Here is a 24,847-nt window from a genome sequence, read left to right on the forward strand (position 1 = left end):
ATTTTGATGAAGTAAATCTTCCCATATCTTCCTGGAAAAAAGTACATAGGTATAAAATTCGTGAGTCCTTACCTCTGTTAATGTCTTCATTTTACTCTCCTATGTAGTTAATGCTTAGTCCAATGTAGAATTCCAGCTGGAAACTTATTTTCCTCAGAATTTTTAAGGCATTATTTCATTTGCATCCAGCTTCCCGTGTTGTTATTGAAAAGCTCAAAGTTGCCTGATGCCTAATCATTTCTTTTATTTTAAATGTTATTTATTTATTTTGTGAGAGAGAGATTAAGTGCTTGTTTGAGTGGGGAAGGGAGGGAGAGGAGGAGAGAGAGAATCCTAATCAGGCTCCCAACACAGGGCTCAATCCCACGAACAGTGAAATCATGACCTGAGCCAAAACCAAGGGCTGGATGCTTAACCGAGGGGCCACTCAGGTGCAACTATGCCTAATCATTTCTATGTGATCTGTGTTTCTTTTTTCCTTTCTAAAATATTTTATCTTTATTTTTCTTTAAGTCTGAGGAATTTTTATAAGGCTTCACATTGTTGTGAGTTTGTAGGTCTCCTTTTGTCCCCGGAAATAGTCTTATACAGGTAAGTTCAATAACTTGCCCAAAGTTACATGATAGTAAATAACAAAATCTAGATGAGAATCCAAGTGGTCTAGCTCTACAGTCTTCTCTCTTCACCATTAAACTAAGAAGTGAATATCTTTTTTTAAATTGTCTTAGGATCAGTCTTTCCCTCTTGATTGGTCATACTCTGTTGTATGCTGGGACTCCCATAGAATGAAAGTTTTCTGCATGCTATATGGAAAATGGCACAAATTTTATTTAAAAAAACTGCAATGATTAAATCATAGTGACCATCTTAATTATATATTTTCTTGGAATAAGTTGTTATAAATACCCTGTGTATATATGAATCATTTTTAAAATAACTGAAATAGGGGTGGCTCAGTTGGTTGAGCATCCAACTCTTGACTTCAGCTCTGGTCATGGGATTGAGCCTTGAGTTGGGCTCCATGCTGAGTGTGGAGCCTGCTTAAGATTCTCTCTCTCTCGTTCTGCCCATCTTCCCCACTCTCTCCCTCTCTCTCTGAAATTAAAAAAATAATAATAAATACCTGGAACAGTCTATACAATAGTTTTAGTTTTGCACTTAACTACTAGAAATCACAAAACAAATGATAATATAAGAATGATAACAAACTCATCAATTAACGTACAGTCCAACAAAAGTACACATAAGGCTTTTTTAAAAAGTTAAACTGTAAACTTCACGTGAAAAACAAAAACAAGAAAAACCAAGCAAATTTTGAAAATAAAGAGTAATGATGGTAGGCTTTTATTTTAGATATTAAAAGTCACAGTCCTACAATAATTTAGATACTGTACTTTTCAATGAAGAATTCACAGATTAATGGAATAGAATGGAAAACTCAGAAACAAGACCAGATATTTTCAGGGATATAATACGTAGTAAATAAAAAAGGAAAAAAGTAGATTGTTCAGTAAGTAGTATTGAACCCTTCTGCCATCAGAAGGTGGCAGAGGAAACAAGTCAGGAATAGCTAAGATATGCTGCAGTATTAATCAATCCCCTTATATCAATGACTTTAAAAAAAAGGAAGATTTCTTTTTTATGCTACATGTGCATTGTAGGTTAGATGGAGACACTGCCCTGCATTGTATTTAGGCACTCAGCTGAATGAGGTTCCTTCTTGATGCCCCTTCTGGAAAACTGTAGAAGAAAAAGATGGCACATTATGCATTGGTTCTTTAAGCTTCTAAACAAAGTGACAAATACATGACTTTGATTTTCGTGTCTTTAGCCAAAGTAAGGTGCATTTGCACTTGCTTACAAGGTGGATAATAAGAAAAAATAACCTTACATGTGCTTGGAAGAGGAAAACTGTAAAGATTCAGTAAAAAGCACCCTATTCATGCCACAAGGTTCACTGTGGTTTGAATGGAGCTCTCTGCCAAGTGGTATATTCACTTCCACTTTGAGGACCCAAGTTATCCAAACAGCTACTCTCTGTGGATAAGTAAAAACAACTTTGGTGGAAGAAAAGTGAATTGTACATTGACTGAAAATTTTGACTTGGAAGGGACACATGACAATTTTCACTTTTCTTTTTTTTGGACAAAGTAAGTCATACGACTACAATGAATTTTAAAAAGTAGGGAAATATAATTCTAGCTTATGTTTATAAAGAGAATTAAGAATATCAAAAACTTCCACTAAATAGTGTTCTAAGTAGTGTAGAACTTCTATAGTTCCTATCTCATTGTTAGTAAGATAATTCATTTCTAATATTTCTATAATTTAAAGCTAAAAATATGAAAATAAATACAATATATAATCTCAAAGTTCAAAGGGACTTTTAGATAAGACATAAAAACAAAGATTTATAATAATATACTCATAAATGAATTATTTAAAATTGGTAAAATGTGAAAGAAAATACCATTACCAAAAATCACAACACAAATGACTGATAGGTAAATTATTTGTAACTCATATTACAGAAAGAAAAAGAATTCCCTTAATATAGAAAGACTTCTTAGATAGCAGATAGTACTATGACTCAATTAAAATGTGGATAAGGCATATAAAAAAGAAAAATAAATACAAATGGCTTGTTAAGAATAATATTCATTATAAGAGACGTGTAACTAATTACAGGGAGAACTCATTTTTGATTATTGGTTGGCAAAGGTGAGAATGTTTGACAATGCACTGATTGTAAGAGAAAGGTAAGGGATAAGGAATTTTTATCTAATACTAGTTGGAAAGTAAATTACTACAATAAATATGAATAAAAATGTGACTATTCAAGTTAAACGTGTATGTAACTTTTGACTCAAACATTCTAGATATTAATATTACAGATACGATATGAAAACACACATATATAATAGGTAATATTAATTGCAATTTTTAAAAAAATTTCCTTTTTTAAATGTTTATTTATTTTTGAGAGAGAGAGAAAGAGTGTGAGCAGGAGAAGGGCAGAGAAAGAGGGGAAACACAGAATCTGAAACAGGCTCCAGGCTCTGAGCTGTCAGCACAAAGCCCAATGTGGGGCTCAAACCCACAGAAGGACTGTGAGATCATAACCTGAGTGGAAGTCAGACACCTAACCAACTGAGCCACCCTGACACCCCAATTGCAATATTTTTATAGAAGTTTCAAAACATCTTAATTACCCATAAATATTGGAAATTGGTTAAAAACAGTTCTCGGTACATACATATAATTGAATACTGTGCAGTAGTTCCATGAGCACTAATAGAGATGTATACCCCAAGATATTCTGACTCAAAAAATAAATACTAAAATAAGGTACAAAGGCAAGGTATGATAAGATATGTATATTACTGTGAAAACAAGAATATAAACAGACTGAAGAACACTTAAAAGTAGTAACATTAATCTCTAGACAGAAGTGAATGGCTGCTGACAGCAGAGAATGAAGATTTTTATAAGATATTTTGTTTCTTTTACATTTTGTGTCAGATGCGCTTCCTGTCCTAAAATAAACTGAATTGACAAAAATTATTTTGAAGGGAGCTTGAACTGCCAACTACTTCTCTCTCTCTCTCTCTCTCTGTTAATTGCTCTGAAATAATATATTATGAGATACACAAGCAATGAGTTTTCTTATTATTCCTATTAATTACATGTTTATTCCTAAAGCCTGGGTGTGATCAGCAGATTTATGTAACCAGGCATTTAGGGTTACCAAATGCTGATATGAACTGGTCAAAGCTTTTTCTATGTATTCTGTAGGAATATATAAAACAGAAAGTAGAGCAAATCATTTTAATAATTTTGATAAAGTTTAGAAAGAACTGGTATGTAATTTTGATATAACAATGATTGATATAAATCGAATGAGATTTAATACAACTTTTGCAAAGCATTAAACTTAGAAGAGCAATTGGATATTTATGCCATATATATTAAATGATTTGAAATAGGTTCCCTTTCCACTTTCACTAACATACACAACAAATTTTCTGTAATGAGATTATGAGTAAAAGATCAAGTATTAGTCATAGGGTTATTTATGTATATATATTTAATGGAACAGAATTGATCCAAAACACACTTGTAACAAAGAATACTTGGAAAATGATAACTAGAATATATTTTCATTTCTAGATTGAAAGTAGTCATTTATTTGTTTTATGTTTTTATTTTATGTTATTACTTAAAGATAGCAGTAGACTCTAGCCCTGATATCAATATAAGATGTAGATAATTTTCACTTAGTTGTAGAAGTAAATTAAAGCATATTATATTATAAATAATACATATATTATTTAAAGAAAATAAAATATAGTTTCAGCAAACAAACAGAATGTTTAAATACCACACATTTCAATTTATCCATAATTTAATGATTTTTTAATTTTCCTTATAATATTAGTGTTATATGTTGACAAATCCACATTAGTCTTGTAAGGATGCTATAATAATTAGGTTGCAAGTTAACTTACTATAGCAAAGTAAACCTAAACAACAGTGGCTTAATCAAGGTGAAAGTACATTTTTGCCCTGGGTGTATGCATGTGATTCAGAGCTACTACAGTGGCTTGTTCATGTTGGATGCAAAAATTTCCTCTATCTTGCTGAAATACTAAAATGCATCTATTATTTTATAGTCCAATGCTCCTGTTCCCACCATTATGTCCACATATCAGTTTTCAGGAAGGTGAGAACAGAAAGACTGAGGCAACAGATCTCTTCTGTCCCCATCCTATCAGTCAGAACTGAGCTACATGGTCACACCTAGCTGCAAGGCATGTTGAGTGAGAAATCCAGTCTTGACTCTGAATGCTATGTTCTCATCTAAAATTCAGAGATTTTATTATTAAAGGGAATAATGGGTATGGGGACCAGTAGCATCTGCCTTATTTACAAATTATATTTGATTATACTATCCTCATCCTCTCCCCGCACCCCCTGTTGATGAGGGTAATTGAAAAAGCTACCAAGACTTTATACTATTTTCAAATATGAGGAGCAAGAACTGTGCTCCATCTCCCTTTCCTCCTGCCCTAATTTTTGAAGTCTATCTCAGGTTCATTGTCTACTAACCTTGTGAAACGACAAATTAGTAAATAAAACACTGTGAGTCAGTCATTTTGTGTTTTTTTGAATGCAAATAGGTAGAGATAAAAGATATCTGACAGTACTTGGTTCTATTCATTGAACCCAGTTTTCTTCACCTTTCTTTCCCTTTCACCTCAACTATCTTTAAGTTGGAGAGGAGGAACGCAGGAACTGTGACCAAGTTGATGGGTAGAAAAGATTGATGGAGAGGCAGCAGAGATGGAGTTGATGACAACCATAAAGAAAAGAAAACCCACGTCGCTCCTTCTGAAGCATCTGCGAGGGGACTCATGTATTGTAGCAATCCTCAAAACAAGTCTTAATATAACAGGAAGAAGAGAAAAATTCACTGGTTTAATTAAAGTCTGGGCTTCATCAAGCGGCACTAAGCCTTCTCACTGCAAGAAAATGTCCACAATAGGTTAGGGAGGGAATTGATGAGAAATAAACAAAATCCCATCAGGGGAATGTTCTTTAGTTGTGTTCTCCTTATGAATAATCAAGAGGACTCCAAAGATACTATCAGTGTATTCTTTTTTATGTGGAATTTTAAGTGTATCAGGAATTCGGTTTATAATTTTTAAAATTATCAATACTTGTAGATATCCTATAGTTTGTGCAATACAAACTACACTACAAAATAAAGACATAAAACTAATGTGAGTAGATAGCATATGATATAGCTGGAGAGCAGATTAGTGAGCTGAAAAATTAAATTAAGAAATCTTTAAGAAGATTACACAAAGACATAATGAAACTGAAGGTATGAAAGGAATTTTAAGGGTCATATAACATTGATACAGAAACCCCAATACCCATTTAGAGTTTCAGAAAGAAAAAATAGAGACTAGAAATGTGTAAGAGTTTTCCAGAGTAGCTACCCAGGAGTAAAATAGTGGAATTCTTGGTCTGTAAGGTATTTACATTTTTATATTTGCTACATAATTCCTGAGCAGTTTTCTAAAAAGATCATCCCTATTTAAATTTCTACTAATACTGTGCAAGAAATGTTATGCTGCATATTCTCATGAACTTTCAATACTTGCCAACATTTACACTGTGTCAGGAAGTTGTGCTTTTGTGTGTGTGTGTGTGTGTGTGTGTGTGTGTGTGTGTGTACCAGTAAGATACAGTATTTTGTATTTTATTTTGAATCACCTCATCAAAGCAACTGAATTTCTCATAAGTAGACAGCACTTTTTTCTTTCAGTCTTCTGGAACACATCTTTCTGGTCTTTGCCCAACATTCTATGGGGTTGCTTGTTGTTGTCTTTCCTATTTTTTTAATGATAAATAGTTTATTGTCTGAATACACAATGCCACAAAGCCTATTTTATTATAAAGAGTTGACTATGATGGTGCCTGAGTGGCTCAGTTAGTTAAGTGTCTGACTTCGGCTCAGGTCATGCCTGCTTCAGATTCTCTGACTCCCTCTCTCTCTGCCCCTCCCCTGCCCACACTCTGGCTCTCTCTCTCTCTCTCAAAAATAAATAAACATTAAAAGTAATAAAAATAAAATATAAAGTGTTGACTATGTCTTGTAATTTATTGAACTACTCTACTGAAGGTGAAAAACAATGGTTGTATAGAATGCTGGTAAGTGCATTGGTGGTTTGCCTTGGTGATGGTGTAGCTGATTGTGATCTGTGGCTCACGGTGGTTCTGCATATTACCAACACAGGAAAAGATCAAAATTCAAAATTCAAAGTATGGTTTCGACTGAATGTGTATAGCTTTCACATCATTACAAGGTTGAAAAATTGTAGGTTGAATCATCATAAATTGGGGACCATCTGGATACCCTTGTATTTTTTCTAAGTTTGAAGTGAGCTGGTCTCAGTCAAGTATTTTCTTAATCTACATGAAATTGATTTGGCATATGTGAGCCTCATTTATTTTACATTTTATGTAAGTATGCTGTTTCTTTAGTAGCATCTTGCTATGCATGTGGCTATATGCTTTTCCACATAACTTTTACTTTCAGCTTGAAGAATTCCAAATTTGTTGGGATATGTGCTGAATACATAGGTCAGTCTGGGATTGAGATCTTTCCATGGTGATATCTTTCAATATTGAAACATCTCATCCAATAATGTGGTATATCACTATGTTTATTTCTCAAATTTTTTCAATAAAATTACTTTTTTCTTTCAATTCATTTACACTTTAAATAATTTAATTTCTTTTTAAAGTAATTCCTGAGTTACTTGTTTTCTTTTGTTAAAGTAGAATTTTCCGTTAAGTATCTTGACTATAGAGATGAATGGATTTTTACAAACTGTACATGTCTATATCAGCCCCAGATCAAGAAACAGAACTCTACCATCACCCCAAAACTCCTTCTTGTATTCTTTCTAGTAATAAACTTCTCCAAATAAAATCACCTTGCTGACTTCTAACATCACAGATTAAATTTCTCCTTTATTTGTGTCTTAAAGGAAAAGAATAGATGGTATGCTTTAGAAATTTAAATCTAATTGTTTTTACATAGTTTTCTAAGCAGATTTAATCTTATAAATAGTCATACAAAAATTTTCCAATTATATTTAAAAATCTATAGATATTTTTAGAATTACTTTGCTGAGTATCATATCATGTGCCAAGAAAAAGTTTGTCTTTCCTTTATGTTGCTTATTCCTGAATCAATCAATCAATCAATCGATATTTTTTGTGTCTTGCAGTTTAGTCTAGGACTTGTAAATATTAAATAGAAACAATAAAAGTGGACATCTTCAGGTGCCTGGGTGGTTCAGTCGGTTAAGCATCTGACTTCAACTTGGGTCATGATCTCAGAGTTCCTGGGTTGAGCCCCACATCGGGCTCTATGCTGACAGCTTAGGGCCTGAAGCCTGCTTCAGATTCTGTGTCTCCCTCTGTCTTTGCCCCTTCCCTTGCTTACACTGTGTCTCTCTCTCAAAAATAAATAAACGTTTTTAAAAATTAAAAACTCCATATTTACAAAAGTGTGTATCTTCATTTTATTACTAACTTAAAGCAAATACACTTCACATTTTAGCTTTAAGAATGACTTTTGTTGTATTTCTTTAGTATCTAAACTTTATCATGATCAGAAAATAGTCTTCTTGTCCAAGTGTGTCAATTGTTTGTAATAAATAAATTTTTAATCTTTTTGAAATGTTTCTGCAAGTATTATAATCACATTATTCCTTTAATATGATAATGTGATGAGTAGTCTGCTCATGATTGATTATTTCAAAAGCACTTGTAGATTTACTTCATGAATATTGTATTTAGTACTTTTGCCTTTTTTTTCATTAATGAAGTTAGCCTATAATTTCCCCTTATTATGCTGCCTTTGTATGTTTTTGTTTGTTCACTTTAAGTTTATGCTGGTTTCTCAGAATAAATTGGGTATATTTCCCCTTCCTTTTCTCTCAGGAATGGTTTGTACAGGACTGAAAAGTAATTCTGGCTTTAAATTTAATAACTTCTAGCTTATAACTATTTATGTTGATTTTTTTCTCAGAAAATTTTAAAATACCAATTCAACGTCTTTATTGTTTGGAGGTACTTCAGGCTTTCTGAAATTATGTGCAATATATCTTATTTTATTTACATTCCATGTATAGATACCTACCTATTTCATTCTTGATATATTTTAATTGTCTTTTGTTTTCCCCTCAATAGAAGTTTGCCTTTTTACTAGTCATTTCAAAGAACCAACTTCTATGACTTTGACATGTAATTTTATTATCAAATAGCTCTAAGTTCTAAGTATTTAAGATTTTCCATTGTATGTTACTTTTTTGTTTTTTCAACATTTACGTTATTTGGAAGTGTTGTAATTTCCAATTGCATATAATTATCATTTGTACTCATTGTACTCATCTCTGCACATGATTTCACTCCTTTTCAGTATGTTAACATTACTTTAGTTCTAGCATATGTTGCGAATATGGATTAAGAAGCACCGACTAAAGCAGTACCTGCCACATAGAAGAAGTTTAATAAATAAATGTATAAATAAATAAATAATATTGAGGTATTAGTGGTGTTGTCAATTCCTCTATATGTAACCTTTTTTGGGGAGGCACCTCATCTATAAAATTGAAAGATATTTTGAGAGTTACTGTATGATGTAGAATTTATAAAACTTCTCTCCATGTTTCTACCAGTTTTATAAAATACAGTTGGAGACATGAAATGATTATAAGTTTAAATGTGTTTTATCTTTTTGGTAAATTAAGTTAAACCTTTTCTCTTTAGGTAGTACCACTATTTTTTGGTGTTGCTTTTATCTTAAAGTACATATTTATTTGTTATTAATATAACTACTCCAGCTTTATTTTGGTGAGTTTTTTACTGGTATATTTTCCCCTCTTTTTTCCTTTCAGCCCTATATGTCTTTTTTGTTCATGAGTGACCTTTGAAAAAGACTATAGCTGGATTAAAAGTCCTTTTGGACAATCTCTGTCTTTTAACTTGTAAGCTTAGATTATGTACCCTTGTTATGATTGCTTACATATTATTATTCTTTTATTGTTCTTATATTATTCTTATATTACCTTATATCATTCTTTAAAATTTTTGAGAGAGAGAGAGAAAGTTTGAGGGAGGGAGGGGCAAAAAGAATGAGAGAGAGAATCCCAAGCAAGCTCCTCATTGTCAGCACAGAGCCCAATAGGGGGCTCAAACTCGTGAACCCTAAGATCTTCACCTGAGCTGTAATCAAGAGTTGGAAGCTTAACTAACTAAACTATCCAGGTGATCCATGACTATCTTATATTGTACTTTTTAACATATCTTGCTTTTTCCATGCTTCCTTTACTTTTTTCCCTGACTTTACTTTTATATTTTGAATTCCTATGTTTGTTTGCTATTCTCATTTGTCCTCCATGTATTGGTTTAGAAATTAGACATTTGTGTGCGTTCAATTAGTGTTTACCCTTGAAATTGTAAAATGCATATTTAGGATTACAATCAGTGAATCAACAACATACTAACCAATCTACTCACATCCACAAACAATGAAAGGACTTTATTTATTTATTTTTTTTAATATTTTTTTTTTATTTCTAGGAGAGAGAGAGAGAGAGACAGTGTGAGCAGGGGAGGGTCAGAGAGAGAGGGAGACACAGACTCCGAAACAGGCTCCAGGCTCTGAGCTGGCAGTCAGCACAGAGCCCGACGCGGGGCTCGAACCCACGAACCGCGAGATCATGACCTAAGCGAAAGTCGGACGCTTAACCGACTAAGCCACCCAGGCGCCCCGAAAGGACTTTAGACTATTTTGTCTCAGGTCAACCCTTAGCAACATTATTACTGTTTAGTATTATGGTTCTGCCCTTATTTTAAATATCATAGGAACAATTGCTATTCTTTTATAAAGACTTTTTAGATATAACAAATATCTTCGTTTTTATTTTGCTCACTGTTACATTATTGAGTCTCAGATTTTCCATGTGGGGAGATTTTCCCTCATTTTGATGTATGTCTGCATATAACTTATAAGTCCATTTAATAGAAGTTGGTTTGGGTAAAGTATTAATTTTACTTGCTTGTAAAGGTTTTATCAGTAGTTTCTCTTCAAATGCATATTTGAGGGCACAGAGTTCTTGTCAACACTTGCTTGGTTTTTGGTGCTTTGAGAATTTTAATCCTTTCTCTCTGGTTTCCTTTGTTGCTGCTGAGAAGTCAGCAGTTAATTTCATTATAGTTTATTTGCAGTTCTTGTCTGTATTTTCTGGCAGATTTCAAAATCATTCTCTGATATGTATCTAGGCCTGAATCTCTTTTTATTTGTTGTATCAATATCCATTTGGCTTGTTGTCCTTTATCAATCGTATAAAGTGTTTTTTTTTCAAATATTGTCTCTCCTCCATGTCCTAGTCTCTTCTTCCAAGATTCTGATCTTGCCTATATTAGCTTTTCTCCTGTGTGCTTCATGGCTTGTAATATCACTTTTATGTTCTCTATTATACCATCTATCTGGTCTGCATTCTGAGTATTTCCTCAAATAGGTCTTTCTTAGAATATATCAAAGCTTTTAAGTCTCTTTTTATTCTACTCTTTAAGTATGCCTATTGAATTGTTAATTATCACATTTTATTTATCTCTTTAAATTTTATTTAAATTTTTTAAAATGTTTATTTATTTTTAAGAGACAGAGAGAGACAGAGCATGAGGAGGGCAGGGACACAGAGAGGGAGACACACAGAATCCTAAGTAGGCTACAGGCTCTGAGCTGTCAGCATAGAGCCCGACATGGGGCTTGAACCCACAAACCGTGAGATCATGACCTGAGCCGAAGTCGGATGCCCAACTGACTGAGCCACCCAGGTGCCCCAAGAAGTTCTATTTAAATTTTAAAAAACAGTCTTTATCTTTCAATATACAATTAATATTTTTCCAATCTTAAACATAACATGTGTATCATATATTGTTGCTTATAAGACTTACTGCTTACCAGATGATTTTACTGTTATTAGTCTGAGTAGGTCTCATTTTGGATTTTATTGTTTCTTAAGCCTTTTGCATAATGTGGCTTTTTTCCTCTTGTGCGTGTGTTCATGTCTGTGTGTGAGTATTCGTGTGTGTACTCATTCCCATAGCATATATTTCAGCCACGTATTTTAAGTGCAAAACCCTAGAAAAAATTTCCATTTTATTTTTTCCATATATATATATGAGCATGAGCAACTCCAGACTATTTTCATTTTTCTGTTTGTTTGTGCGTTTTCAGTTCTCTGAGGATGGCTTTGTAATTAACTTTTTTAATATTTTTTTCAGCTTTTTACCTAGTGACATGGCTGAAACAAGTTGGTACACAACCCTTTCCTACAAGACATTCTTCCCCCAATTTGTCATGAATTCTAAGTAGTTTGGGGTTTCTGTCTTTATTCCATATGTCACGGATCTTCTTTTATCTTGTTAAAACCCCAGGTTTTACCTCCTGTTCCCCAGGTTTGAATGTTCAACTAAAACCCCAGCTCCAGGTAAACACAGGTTATCAAATCAAATTCTCACTCCAGGGTTTGCTGACACCCGCAGATCTGAGCTGTCTGAATCTTGGTTTTGAATTGTGTTCTTTACTATCTATTGATCAGCCATGCTTTTAAAAATACTTTACAAATATCCCAGTATTTTTGGTGTTCTGAATCAGCAAGAACTTTTCTCAACATAAAACTTAAAATATTGTTACAGATAAAAGTCCTCTATTGAAAGTTTATGTTAGTAGTTATATTTTTATATCTAGATTTTTCATTTGATTTTTTAAAAAGTCTTTGCCTTTTTTTTAAGTTTTTATTTTAATTCCAGTTAGTTAACATGTAGTGTTATAGAAGTTTCAAGCATATAATACGCTATTTCAATATTTCCATACATCATCTGGTGTTCATCACAACAAATGCACTTTTTTGCTTCTTTTTCCTAAATACTTGTTCTTGTTTCTTAATTCCCTGTACTTATTTTATAACTGTATTATATGCTCTATCACTTCAAAACAGCAAATGCATTTATTTTTAAGGCTCTTGTTTATTGCTTTATTATTTTCTTATGTAGAATTTCTTCAGACTTTGGGATTGGTGAGAGAAAAGTGCCCCAAATGGTAGGAAAGTAAAAACATGCCTTGTTTTGCAAACTCCACCATGGCTCACTGACCTTGAAATAGGCAAACCATTCTGATTAGTTAAAACAATAAAATAGATGCATAATTCGATCTTGAAGTGTCCTTAATTACATCTAAATGGAAAAGAACCCTAAAAGAATTCTAAGAAAAAACCCGATATATCTTCTAATAGTTATACTCCTAGACAGATGCAAATTGAGTTAAACTCTCTCTAAGCCTGGGGCTCCTGGGTGGCTTAGTCGGTTAAGCGTCCGACTTTCGCTTAGGTCATGATCTCGCGGTTTGTGGGTTCGAGCCCCGCGTCGGGCTCTGTGCCTGACTGCCAGCTCAGAGCCTGGAGCCTGTTTCAGAGTCTGTGACTCCCTCTCTCTCTGACCCTCCCCTGCTCACGCTGTCTCTCTCTCTCTCCTAGAAATAAATAAAACATTAAAAAAAAAAAAAAAAACTCTCTCTAAGCCTGCCTGCAGTGCATCTATACAGTCCGTACAGCTGACAGACCACACTCCTTATGTGTCATGGGGCTGTATGAGCTACAACATAGCACCCTGTGAGAAAAACCAACCCAGAGTGGCACACCATCCTCTCTGATGAGCTCTCAGTAGGTGAGCGTTGGAGAGTTAAAAACAGACTCTGCCAAGTAGAAAGGAAAGGTGATCTGGTAGCTGGTGCTCAGTAGAGGTTACATGTTAACTGTGACCCCATACAGTCAGTAACTCAAAACAGCAACAATCAAGATAAAGTGGGCAAAGCTCTAAATTCTCTCCTTTGGAATGGTCTATTTTCTTGTCAAGGTGCCTTCGGTAGTTATTTCCTTTAATTTTATTTGTACAAATATGATTTTGATAGTGTGTATGTGCATGTGCACATGTACACGAACACACACAAAATCTTTTACCACGTTGTACTTACCTCCTATACACTTTCTTGAATCCATTGGTTAAGAAAATGGTGTCCTGACTACCTAATGAGGGAAGGTATGGAAAGCTGAGGGCAAAATACAGGCTAACAGCACCACTTAGCCCCCACCAGGTGGAACATGTGTGGTATTTCTCAACAGTCCTAGCTACCCAAGAACAAAAGAAAGGTTCTGTGGGAACCATGGTAACGTGGGAAACTAAGGCAAATGAAAAGTTAAATTCCCTTACAGCCTAACCTGATGACAAGTCCTTGAAACCAGCAGAGTGGCCTCCCTCTAAGAGCTCAGATACCTGGACAACAATATTTTGCTAGGGGCAAAAGAGAATCTTAGCTTAACTTTATCCCAACCTCAAGGATCCTGTAAGTCTACTTTAACATATGAAAATTCCTTTGTAAACTTCCTTTATCTCAACTCCCCCAAGATATATACTGCCAATTATACTTCAAGGTTATGGCCCCCTAATATGCATTCGAAGGGTCTCATGACTGAGATTTTACTAAATGGTAGTAAGTGACATTTCCCTCACAGCAACTAGTCCCTCAAATATTGGAAACCTTGTTTCCAAAATTCCTAGATATTTACTCTATCCCTGATTCCCTCCCAACCTGAGGGTAGATAATTAGTTACCTATCATGACCCTAAGGGAGCTCTTCCTGCCTTGGGTTCCTGCCCCCATGCTTTGATAAAATCACCTTTTTGCACTGCAAATGTTTTTAAGAATTCTTTCTTGGCTTTGGCTCCGGACCACCCCACCATCACCCCAAAACTTCATCATACATATTAGACATTTGTATTTTAATCTATTTGCTTTTAGAGAAAAGAATTTAGGGTGCACAATGTACTTGTGCATGACTTTTATTCTGCTTTATATCTCAACATGTCATTTTTTTTTCAAACCTGTAGCTATAGAAACATTTATTATTTTTCTTGCTTTTCATGCAATAGCTGTACATAATGTTTCCTTTTATTCAGTGACATTTAGTGGTATTAGATGGTAGAAATGAGCTCAAATTCTGAATGAAGGCTCAGACAAGTATTATAATTCCTGAAAGTACCTGGAACTGCTAATCATCATGATAAATGGCCCACTGTGAGTTGATTGAAGATGTACAATGGATTGTCACTAGCTGCTTTTAAATTACAATTGCTTTTTATGATGTTAACAGTTACCTGACCAAATGCCGAAATGGAGAGAATCAGAATGAAGAGGCTGTTATGCCTCGATCTTGCTTTATCTTGATTTGATATAGAATGCATAAAACATGCCAAAGTAAATTTATTTTGAAGTCAGCCCAATTTCAAATCATTTTATACCTTTTCTTTCTTTTGAACAATGTGGTATGAGTCAATCAATAGCCCATGAAAAGATTATGAATAGAGAAGACATTTTTAAAACCTATACCCAAGTGTATTACTGATGAATAACTCATATAGAGTATAGTAGTACCTTGGGGGTAGATTTACTCTTGACAACAGTTTTTAGAGGTGGAAAATGTTATTATCAGTTTATAAGTGAGTAAACTGAAGTGAAGAGAGATTTAAATAATGTTCATCAGAGCAATATAAGATACATTTCCTAATACATTATATGTTAATAACGTACAATAACTATATTCATTTCTTCCAATCAGCTTATCAGTTTGGAGGTTCTATTTAGTTCTATCATATGTTTTCAGACAAAACAGAATTATGTGAATGCTGTTTGGGAGATTGCTTTTGCAGAAAGCATAACTGGATATTCCTTATGGCTTCCTCACATCGTCTAATATTCTAGTTTCTCAGACTTTTGAATGGGTTTCTAGAATACAGATTGCTGTTTCATAACTAACTCTCTGGGCACAAGCAGGAAAACAAAACAAAACAAAATTTTTAAAATTTAATTTTTAAAATACACCACAGTGCATGTTTTTGAGTCAAAGGAAACTCTTTCAAGACCTTACTTAAAATCCTTTTACTTGTTTTCAAATCTCATTGATGATCAGAATCCTTTAGATGTGAAATTATATATAGGAGGCCAAACTCCAGATTTCTGCTGAAAGAAAAGTAGTAAAGCTTAGAGGGTAGAAGCCCAGAGCCTGAGTCAGACAACACAGGCTCACAGTCCAAATCTATGCTCTTAAAACTTCAATTTCTTCATCTGTATAAAAGAGTTTATAAGATTGAAGGATACTTGTGTATGGTTTAAATAGAATACCGTCCACAAAGACCAGAGGACTATGCCAGACACATAGAAAGCTCTACATAAATGTCGGCTATTGATATTCTTTCTGTTTTCAAACATCTCAAAGTCAGGGCTATGAGACAACAGCTATTCACTCTTACATGCAATTCTAACAAGGCTTTTTAGATTGGCGAATTTCTGCAAGAAGATAAGGTTGCTGCCACCAGAATGCAGGAAAAATAACTACAACTACCACGAGTCCTACTCCTACTCTTCCTTCTCACACATATGCACACACACACACACACACACACACACACAGTCACACACACACACAGTCACACACACACAGTCACACACACACAAACAATTATGCATACACAATTGAAAGAAAGAAGAAAAAATGTAGATTTAATATCAAGATTATCAGCAGTTTTATTAGAAAAACACTCAGGACTGCAATTACTTAGTTTCTATATATTGAGTTATACTACAGATGGGCCGCAGAACAGGAGTCTCAGAGGTAGAACCATGTGGTTTAGAGGCAGATAGTCCTTTCGCCTCAGAAGATCCTGAATGGACTATGCCATTCTTCTCTGCATAACACCATGGTATTCATGATGATTGTTAAGTCAATAAGCAAAAGCAAATGTGTGTGTACATATGTACATTCAAAATTATCTGTTACATGTGATAGAATATTCATTAATAGATTTTGGAAATATTATATCGAAAATATTTTAGTTTTAAAATTTTCATGTTGAGACATTTATAAAACCAAGGTGTCTAGACTAACATGCTTTGAATGGACTGGTTGGCAAGAATTTGTTAGCAATATAAAAGAAAAACACTGGGGCACCTGGGTGCCTCAGTTGGTTAAGTGTCCAACTTTGGCTCAGGTCATGATTTCACGATTCGTGGGTTTGAGCTGGTCGTAAGGCTCTGTGCTGACAGCTAGCTCAGAGCCTGGAGCCTGCTTCAGATTATGTCTCCCTCTCTCTCTGACCCTCCCCTGCTCACGCTCTCTCTCTCTGTGTCAGAAACAAATAAAACATTAAACATTTTTAAAAGAAAAACACCTATATTTATATAGCTATTCACAAAATAATTATTTACCTTTTGCTCTAGCGCTGAATATAATTAGGTTAAACATCAGGCATTTATAGTTTTCAAAATCTCCAAACAACATACATTTTTGTTATTTTCTATTCCCTAATTAAATTATTGCATACCATTAAGTATAAGGCTCTGAGCACCTAACCTCAACTTTCACAGGTACAGATCTATAAAGAACTTGTCCCTGAGCATGTCAGAAACAGTTATAGTTTGAGGTCTTTTAATGTGCCTGTGTACATCACATGATGTACCTGTGAATAGAAGAATCCGGGTAGCAGTTGTTTTAACTCCTACATCTTTGTAATTTTGAGTCACGCTTTTCACTTTTTTACACTTGACTGACTCTAATGAGACACTGCATACCATTTCTCTGAAGGTGAAATCTCAGGATAAGAAAAAAAAATATTTTAAGTCACATGAAAGTGCAAATATTTTCTGTGTGAGACAATTATACAAATTAATTTGTCAGTTTTTGTTGCTTTGTAGGTTGGTCACAACTGTATAAACTCCCAAGTATCCCTCTGGTCAAACAATCTCCAACTTCAGTGGGCATGAGAATTAGAGCACAAGCGATTTCATAATAAAGATTTTGTAGCTTCATCTTCAAATTTTGATTCAGTAGATTTATTGTGAAGAAAAGAAATCAATGTTCTTACCAATTGCCTTAAGTGATTCTGATGCTTAGGGCTTGTTGATTAAGGACAACTCTTTAAAGAGCCTGGGTTAGCCTTCTGAGAAACTTGCATTGCCCAGGGTTTGCAAAGCCTTCACTCACTCACTTTAATGTCAAAATTAAAGAGTTTAAGTACCCAAATTACTCTCTCATATTACAGGTTAATTTAATCAAAATCCCCTTATTTCTAAGAACAGATGGACAGAAATGCATCACAAGTTTAAGAAGAGCAAAAATCTTCATTAAAGCTTTAAAACGTCTCTTTTGCATATCAGAGGCATGAGGTTTGGAAAACTGCAGGGAATTGGAGTAAGAGGAAAATTTCTACAAGCAATGTTGACTCTTCAGTAAAATAGTTCTTCGCAAGTTCTTGCTTTATTTATTCTCAGAACCTAATTTTAGGAGTATTAAAGTTATATCAATGGTTCTCAAATTTTAGAAAGTAGATTCATCCAAAGGATTTTTAGGACACAAATTGCTGCTGGGGAGCCTGGGTGGCTCAGGCAGTTAAGCGTCAGACTTTGGCTTAGGTCATGATCTCGTAGTTCGTGAGTTTGGAGCCCCACGTCGGGCTTTGTGCTGACAGCTCGGAGTCAGGAGCCTGCCTCAGATTCTGTCTCTCTCTCTGTCCCCTCCTATGCTTATGCTCTGTCTCTCTCTGTCTCTCAATAATAAATAAACATTTAAAATAAAAAAAAAAAGAACTGTTCCTTAAAAAAAAAAAAAAATTGCTGGAACCCAAAGTTCTGATTCAACAATCTGGGATAGTACCAAAAATTTGCATTTCTAAAAAGTTTGCAATTATTCTACTGGTTTGGGGACCACTCTTCAAGAACCCACTGAGTTAAATGGACTTTAATAAGGGCAGTTTAGACTGGGAGACAGGTGTGGCCTTTGGCCTCAGGCTGGCTGGGGCAGTGGTAACACACTATCCAACCTGAAAACTAAGTCTGGTCCATTGCTGTCAGCCCATTACTCAGCTTTTCTGTGACAGGAATGGCACTTCTCACCCCTAAGAATTTGGAACCTCAACAGAACCTTAGAAGAAGCTAAATGAGAATGGACACAGGACAGCTATGGCCTTGATTCTCACTGGAGCCAGACAAAAAACAGCCACTGTGCCCTCTAGACAGCCTGTGGCAGGGCTACCCTGGGCCTTATTTATTTTATTTTATTTTTAATTTTTTTAATGTTTTATTTATTTCTAGGAGAGAGAGAGAGAGAGAGAGACAGCGTGAGCAGGGGAGGGTCAGAGAGAGAGGGAGACACAGACTCCGAAACAGGCTCCAGGCTCTGAGCTGGCAGTCAGCACAGAGCCCGATGCAAGGCTCGAGCCCAGGAACCGTGAGATCATGACCTAAGCGAAAGTCGGACATTTAACTGACTAAGCCACCCAGGCACCCCAACCCTGGGCCTCATTTAAAACACACACACACACAGACACACACACACACACACACACACACACACACACACCCTGAATTATGCTAAGGAGAAGCTATTGTTTCTCATCTTTATCTATTTTGAACTATAATCTTTAAAGCTGTATGTTTTTTGCAAAATCTCAAGATAACTTCAGTATGTCTTTTTTTTAAGACCATTGAAGACAGAAATTAAAGATGACACTAAGATATAACCTATAATGAATAAGGTAATTTAGCTTGGGCATAAGAGCTTTTTGCAGATTTTGAAAGTCAAGAGTTTTATTCTTAAATTCAGTGAAACAAAAATGTAGTAGACTTCAATGGGTTGGTATTGTAGTGCACAGCTCATTGGCAAGCACGCTAAGTCTCAGGGATTGGAAGGGACTTCAAAGGGAAAGAATACAATTCACAGGAAGATGAACACTTGTAAATGTTTGGAAAAGAAATATTTATGGGCCCATTCAGAAACAATGGGGCATAGAGAGAATGGGGCATAGAGAACACTCTGATCAAGCAGGCCTTGCTAGGTTCCTCCCTGTCTACTGTACTTGGTTCTATTGTAAGGTAGCTAACTATGGTGATAGCTCTCTTTCTGAAGCAGGCACTCCATCCAAAAATTTTAATGCAGTTTTGAGGGGAGGGGATCAAAGTTTCTTCTTCAGTTTTTTGGGCCTTGATTGTTTTTAGCTTGAAATAATCTGCCTTCCAAAGGGGTACATTTTGGAGCAGCCTGCCCTTGGTCCCTAAAATAGAAAATTTAATACCTAAAGAGTAACTGGATATGAGTGAATCACAGAGATCTTTGGGAAAATGAAGGAAGGATCTCAACTCAAATTGAGGTTCAGAGAATCAAGATTTCATTTAGGTTGAGGTAGCCCAGCTAAAAAGAAAGAAAGCAGAGGAAGCCAAAAGGGTAAAAATCAAAGAGTGACACTTTTGAGGACATTTTGTGGGGCTTAAGAATTGGAGAAGGTTGAGAAGTGACAAGAATGCAGGAGAAATATACTGGAGGAGGGTATTTCTGAAAAAATCTTGAATGCCACACAAAAGAGTCAACTTTTTATTTACAAAGAAGGGAGAAAGTAAAGAATCTCAAGCAGGAGGGATTCAGCCTTAATTCGCATTATAGGAACATAACTCTCAGGGAGAATGGATGGATGCAGGTGAGACTGAAGACAAGTAAGCCATTTAAGAGGTTGTTTTGTACTTGCTCTATCTGGAAAACAATGAGTGTCTTCAATTAGCTGGCATGGAAAGTAGGTAAGGGAATGGGAAAGAATGGGAAGTTTTAAGGACCAAAACCAAAACAAAACAAAACAAAAAACCAACATGAATCAGTGATTTAATATGATAGCTTTGTTAGTTTATAAGGCCAGATGGGAGGACAATAAATATGTGAAGTCTGACTTCATTTATAAGCAGTTTAACATATTGTGAAAGTATATGCAAAAATGCTCAAGCCAAGAAAGACAACATCATGTTGCGGTGGTTGAAAGACCATGTGGCTTTGATTGTGTGTTTCAATTGAGAGGAACCATAATCTATAGTGGTCCGATAGGGCTCAGAAAATCTCTGCCTGGTGGGTGTGGGCCAGGCAAAGTTGTCTCTTGAGTGCAGGTTGTTCATTAGATTGTTGCTTTCTTTGTCCAACATTTATTTTTCGAAGTTAACCTACTGTTTGTTTAACTGAGACACTGAATATATATATACATATCCAACATACTTTTGATCACAAAAATTTGGAAATATATTCACTACAAAAGGAAACTCATTTCTTGATTTTTAGCTGTGTAGAGGAAGAGGGAAACAATTACTTAGGACAAGTTACTTTTTTTAAAATACAGACTAAAATAACTTCCCTACCACCACCCAAATAACCAGTCTCTCTGTGAAACTATAATTCAGAAAAGGACTTTTCTAGCTACATTTTTACAGTTTGATTGCCATTTTTACAATTTCCTTACTCCTGTGAAATTCTGAACATATGTTCTGTTATATTGCATGCCTCCCAGATGAACAAGGCATATGATTTATAGTAAATGTAAATGGGGATTTTTTCTCAAGTTTTTATATGAATAGAAATAAGGAAAAAATATTACTAACCCATGAAACTCTGAAGGTTGTTTAGCAGCTCTTAAAGAAATAATATCAAAGAACATATTGCCTGGATACTTCCAGATGGAATTATTATATTAGATTATGAAGAAGCAGTCATTTAGAAACTTTGGATACGAAAGCACATCAAGAGTTTTTTAAATGGTATATACTAAGTTCTAGAATTTGAGTGTCTTAAAGGTATAGAATTTATACATTGAAAAGTTGTTTGTATCCTATTTGGATATATATATAACACATATATAATATATATAATGTTATAAAGGAATTTTAGATAAATATGAATTTTACCAACTTATGGAGGCAGGACCAACTTTTAAAAACAGGGCATGATATATTGTTATTAACCCAGATGTTCAATGAGATCAGAGATAAAACAGTAGGTTTCTTATAATGTTTATATAATATCTTGTCATATTCTTAATGTATTCTCACATTCCTTTCAGGAAGAGCAGTAAGGTTGATACAGCAGATTGGAAGAATTCTGTCCAAAAAATCCAATAAAAAATATGTTACATTCAGAATATTGAAACATTATTAATTAATAGAATTGCAAACATTATGATCTAAGTGAGCTAAGCATTGTGCAAATATGAAGCATTCTTGCATAATTGTCAGTATTTTGAAAATTTCTCCAAAATTCTTGAAACTCTTTACTCTCATTTCACATTATTTAAAATAAATATGGGTTGGGTCTGCCAGGTAGCTCAGTCAGTTAAGTGTCTGACTCTTGATTTCAGCTCAGGTCATGGTCTCATGGTTTGTGAGATCAAGCACTATGATGGGCTCTGGGCTGACAGCTTGGAGTCTGCTTGGGACTCTCTCTCTCCCTCTCTTTCTGCCTTTCCCCCTCTCACACTGTCATGCTCTGTCTCTCAAAATAAATAAATAAACTGTAAAAAGTAATAAATAAAAATAAATATGGACCATTAAAATATTAATATTAGGGGCCCATTAATATTAATGGGCTTTACATATGTCCACTCCATCTGCCAAGGTGAAAAATCACCCACATAAACAAGGAAATACACTATAAACTCAGCCTCCTCAGTTTTGTTGTCTTCTACTTCTTATTCCAAAATTTCAGTTGTTTCCTTCAATATCTATGTATCTTCTGGTTGGTTGGACAGGGGCTGGGAGTGGGGTTAATGTGGTCTGGGTTCCGGGAACAGCAGTACCCTTCCTCATGGTCCTGAGGATCCTGGAGAAGTCTTTTGACTTCATAAACATCTTCGTATTTTTTGGCCATAAAGAGAGAGCATTGGTTAGATGATACTGTAGGGGACAAAGACAGGCCACCCCAAGATGGGTCACTGGTATGAACATTATTTTGAGCTGAATGCAACTGAGACCCTGCAGGTTCAGGAGAAATTTTTGCTGTTCCCTTAACTACATAGAAGAATCTAAACTGGTGGCCCTTTCCAGAATAAGGGTTAATACCAGAGATAAAATTTGACTGAGTGACCCATCTGTACTGCAGGGCAAACATCTACTTATTTACCAAACATCTGCTCTTCTTCATATTACCCTGCTAATTACATTCCTTCTCTTTGAAGTCCCAGACCTCTACTCCCTTCTCCTTAGTTCAAGATGACTTATATATATTCATTTTGCCTGTCTTCAGGATTTCCATGTCTATGTGGATTCTCCATATGTATGACATTAAATTTTATTTTCTCCTATTACTCTGTCTCATGTCAATTTAATTCTTAGTCCAGCAAGAAAGACCTAATGGGAGACAGGAAATTCTAGTTCCCTGACATTTCTATTTAGCCTCTTTTTAACGTTAACCATCAAAGCTTCCATAATCCCAACACTCTCCTCATGGTCTGTTTTTCTGGATCACTTGTGTTATCCATCTTTTCCTTGCTAATTTAGATACAATTTTTAAAACAAACCCCCCCACTGTTTTTCATAATTAATATTTCTCAACATTTTCCATAATAAATTTAATAAATTTCAAAGGACAACCAAAGATTCTGTTAATACACATAAACAGAAATGTAACTGTGAAATAATGAGGTCCTCTGAAATAAATGTGCTGGTGCATGCACGCATGTGTGCATTTCGGGGCATTGGGAGAGCCATATGGCTGGCAGGCCCTGTGGAGTGGGAACATTGAAGTCCTGCTGCTCTGTGCCCTTCTTTTCAGTTTCCAGCCCCTGCCCTCTCAGCAGCGCAATGTGCAACAGAAGCCTGAAACACACAGGTGACATTGCCATCGTCTCCATGCTCTGATCACCTGCTTGTAGAAAGCCAGTGAAGGAACCGGTCGGCTGTATTAGTAATTAGATGTGTACTTTCTGGCTTAAATAGGTCAAGGTGATGTAGAGCAGAATGGATTGTGATGAAATTCAGAATAGTAGGCTTTCTAATATTTCTTTCTTACCTCTGCCTGGTGGGTGAAATCTGAGAAACAACTTGGTAAATTCGCATATGCCTCTTCTCTTTTTCTCTCTTGCTACCTTCCATAACGCACCCTGTTGACTGTCACTGAATTAGCAAATGAATAATATGGTGTTCCTTTTAAATAAATCAATTAAGATAAGAAGGATAATTCTGGTGTGAGAATTGCTCTATAAAAAAGGAGCTTTGCTCCAGCAAAACACTTAAAATTTTGCATACTAGAAACATTTGTATTGATATCAATAGGAAGATGACAGGAATATGTCAAGTACATTTTATATTTATTTAAAATTGCTTCAGATCACATAAGGACAACAGAGAGTTTTCGTATTTGTTCACCTAGTGCCAAACATAATTCAATAACAACCTAGAGAGTAATTTTAATTAATAAACTCTGTGTGTGTGTGTGTGTGTGTGTGTGTGTGTGTGTGCAAAACCTAACCAGCTTGGGTCTTTTCTATCCTCTAGCTGGCCCCAGCCACTTACCTATTTGATTGAGTAATTCTTGGTCTTGAGACTTTTTTCCTTTTCTTAGAGAGAAATCTAAACTTAACAAAAAAGTAGAAAAAAATGGGCAGTCTAGCAATCCTTCATATAAACTTCATTTAAAATTTTATTACAAACCAAAACAGTGCTGAGAAACTATCTGCTTTGGTTTTATATAATCAAGGATAGTCAGTCACTATTTTTAATATGGTGTTCCTCTTTTTAATTAAAAAGTGTCACTTCTTTTTAATGAAACAGTCTTTTGCCTGCACATCTACATGAATTTCCAGTTGGTTATCAGGAAATCTGCTAGAAAATGGAATTCTTTCAATTCTTTGCATAGTACATGTTGCAGGAAATCCAACATCTTCAGCTTTTGTCCACTAAATTCCAGTTATCTGACAGCCAAAAATGTTCCCACCAATTTCCAAAACATTCCTTAGTGAATATTATTTTGTCTATTGAGAACTGCTGTTGTAAACTCAGAGATAGAGATGGCATTTTCCTAAAGGAGAGTGGAGATGTATCCTGTGGACTTTGAGAAGGAAGTACACTTAGACACAGGAGTAAGCCAAGGTCAGGAGAGTGAGACCAGAGTCTGACTTAAGCAGACAAGAAGCATTTAAGAAAAAATTCTTTACTCTTTCTATCTCTTAAATTTGCAATAACATAGGGACGATAGGCACTCATAGTTAGTAAATATTAAATTTATCATTTTGTCTGAGTAATTTGAGTTCCTGCACTGATAGGGTCAACAGTATCCTCAGGGGACGGAAACTAAATAATTATGAAATTGTAAGTCATGATAAGTATCATTAAGTAAAAGTAACAGAAA

General features: G+C 35.0%; 2 long non-coding RNA genes across 3 annotated transcripts in view; both read left to right on the forward strand.

The window, feature by feature from the left end:
* LOC144237191 (uncharacterized) overlaps nucleotides 1–5,560 on the forward strand; it is a 53,893-nt gene extending 48,333 nt beyond the window's left edge. Inside the window, exon 3 of the long non-coding RNA XR_013336779.1 lies at nucleotides 5,274–5,560. This is a non-coding gene — a long non-coding RNA (uncharacterized LOC144237191). The remainder of the gene's footprint in view (nucleotides 1–5,273) is intronic.
* An 8,298-nt stretch (nucleotides 5,561–13,858) lies between these two features.
* Nucleotides 13,859–24,847, forward strand: part of LOC144237195 (uncharacterized) — a 60,216-nt gene continuing 49,227 nt past the window's right edge. For both annotated transcript variants that reach the window (XR_013336781.1, XR_013336782.1), the window contains exon 1: nucleotides 13,859–13,990. This is a non-coding gene — a long non-coding RNA (uncharacterized LOC144237195). The remainder of the gene's footprint in view (nucleotides 13,991–24,847) is intronic.

This window comes from Crocuta crocuta, unplaced genomic scaffold, assembly GCF_008692635.1.
Source record: "Crocuta crocuta isolate KB4526 unplaced genomic scaffold, BGI_CrCroc_1.0 scaffold562, whole genome shotgun sequence".
Taxonomy (NCBI): domain Eukaryota; kingdom Metazoa; phylum Chordata; class Mammalia; order Carnivora; family Hyaenidae; genus Crocuta; species Crocuta crocuta.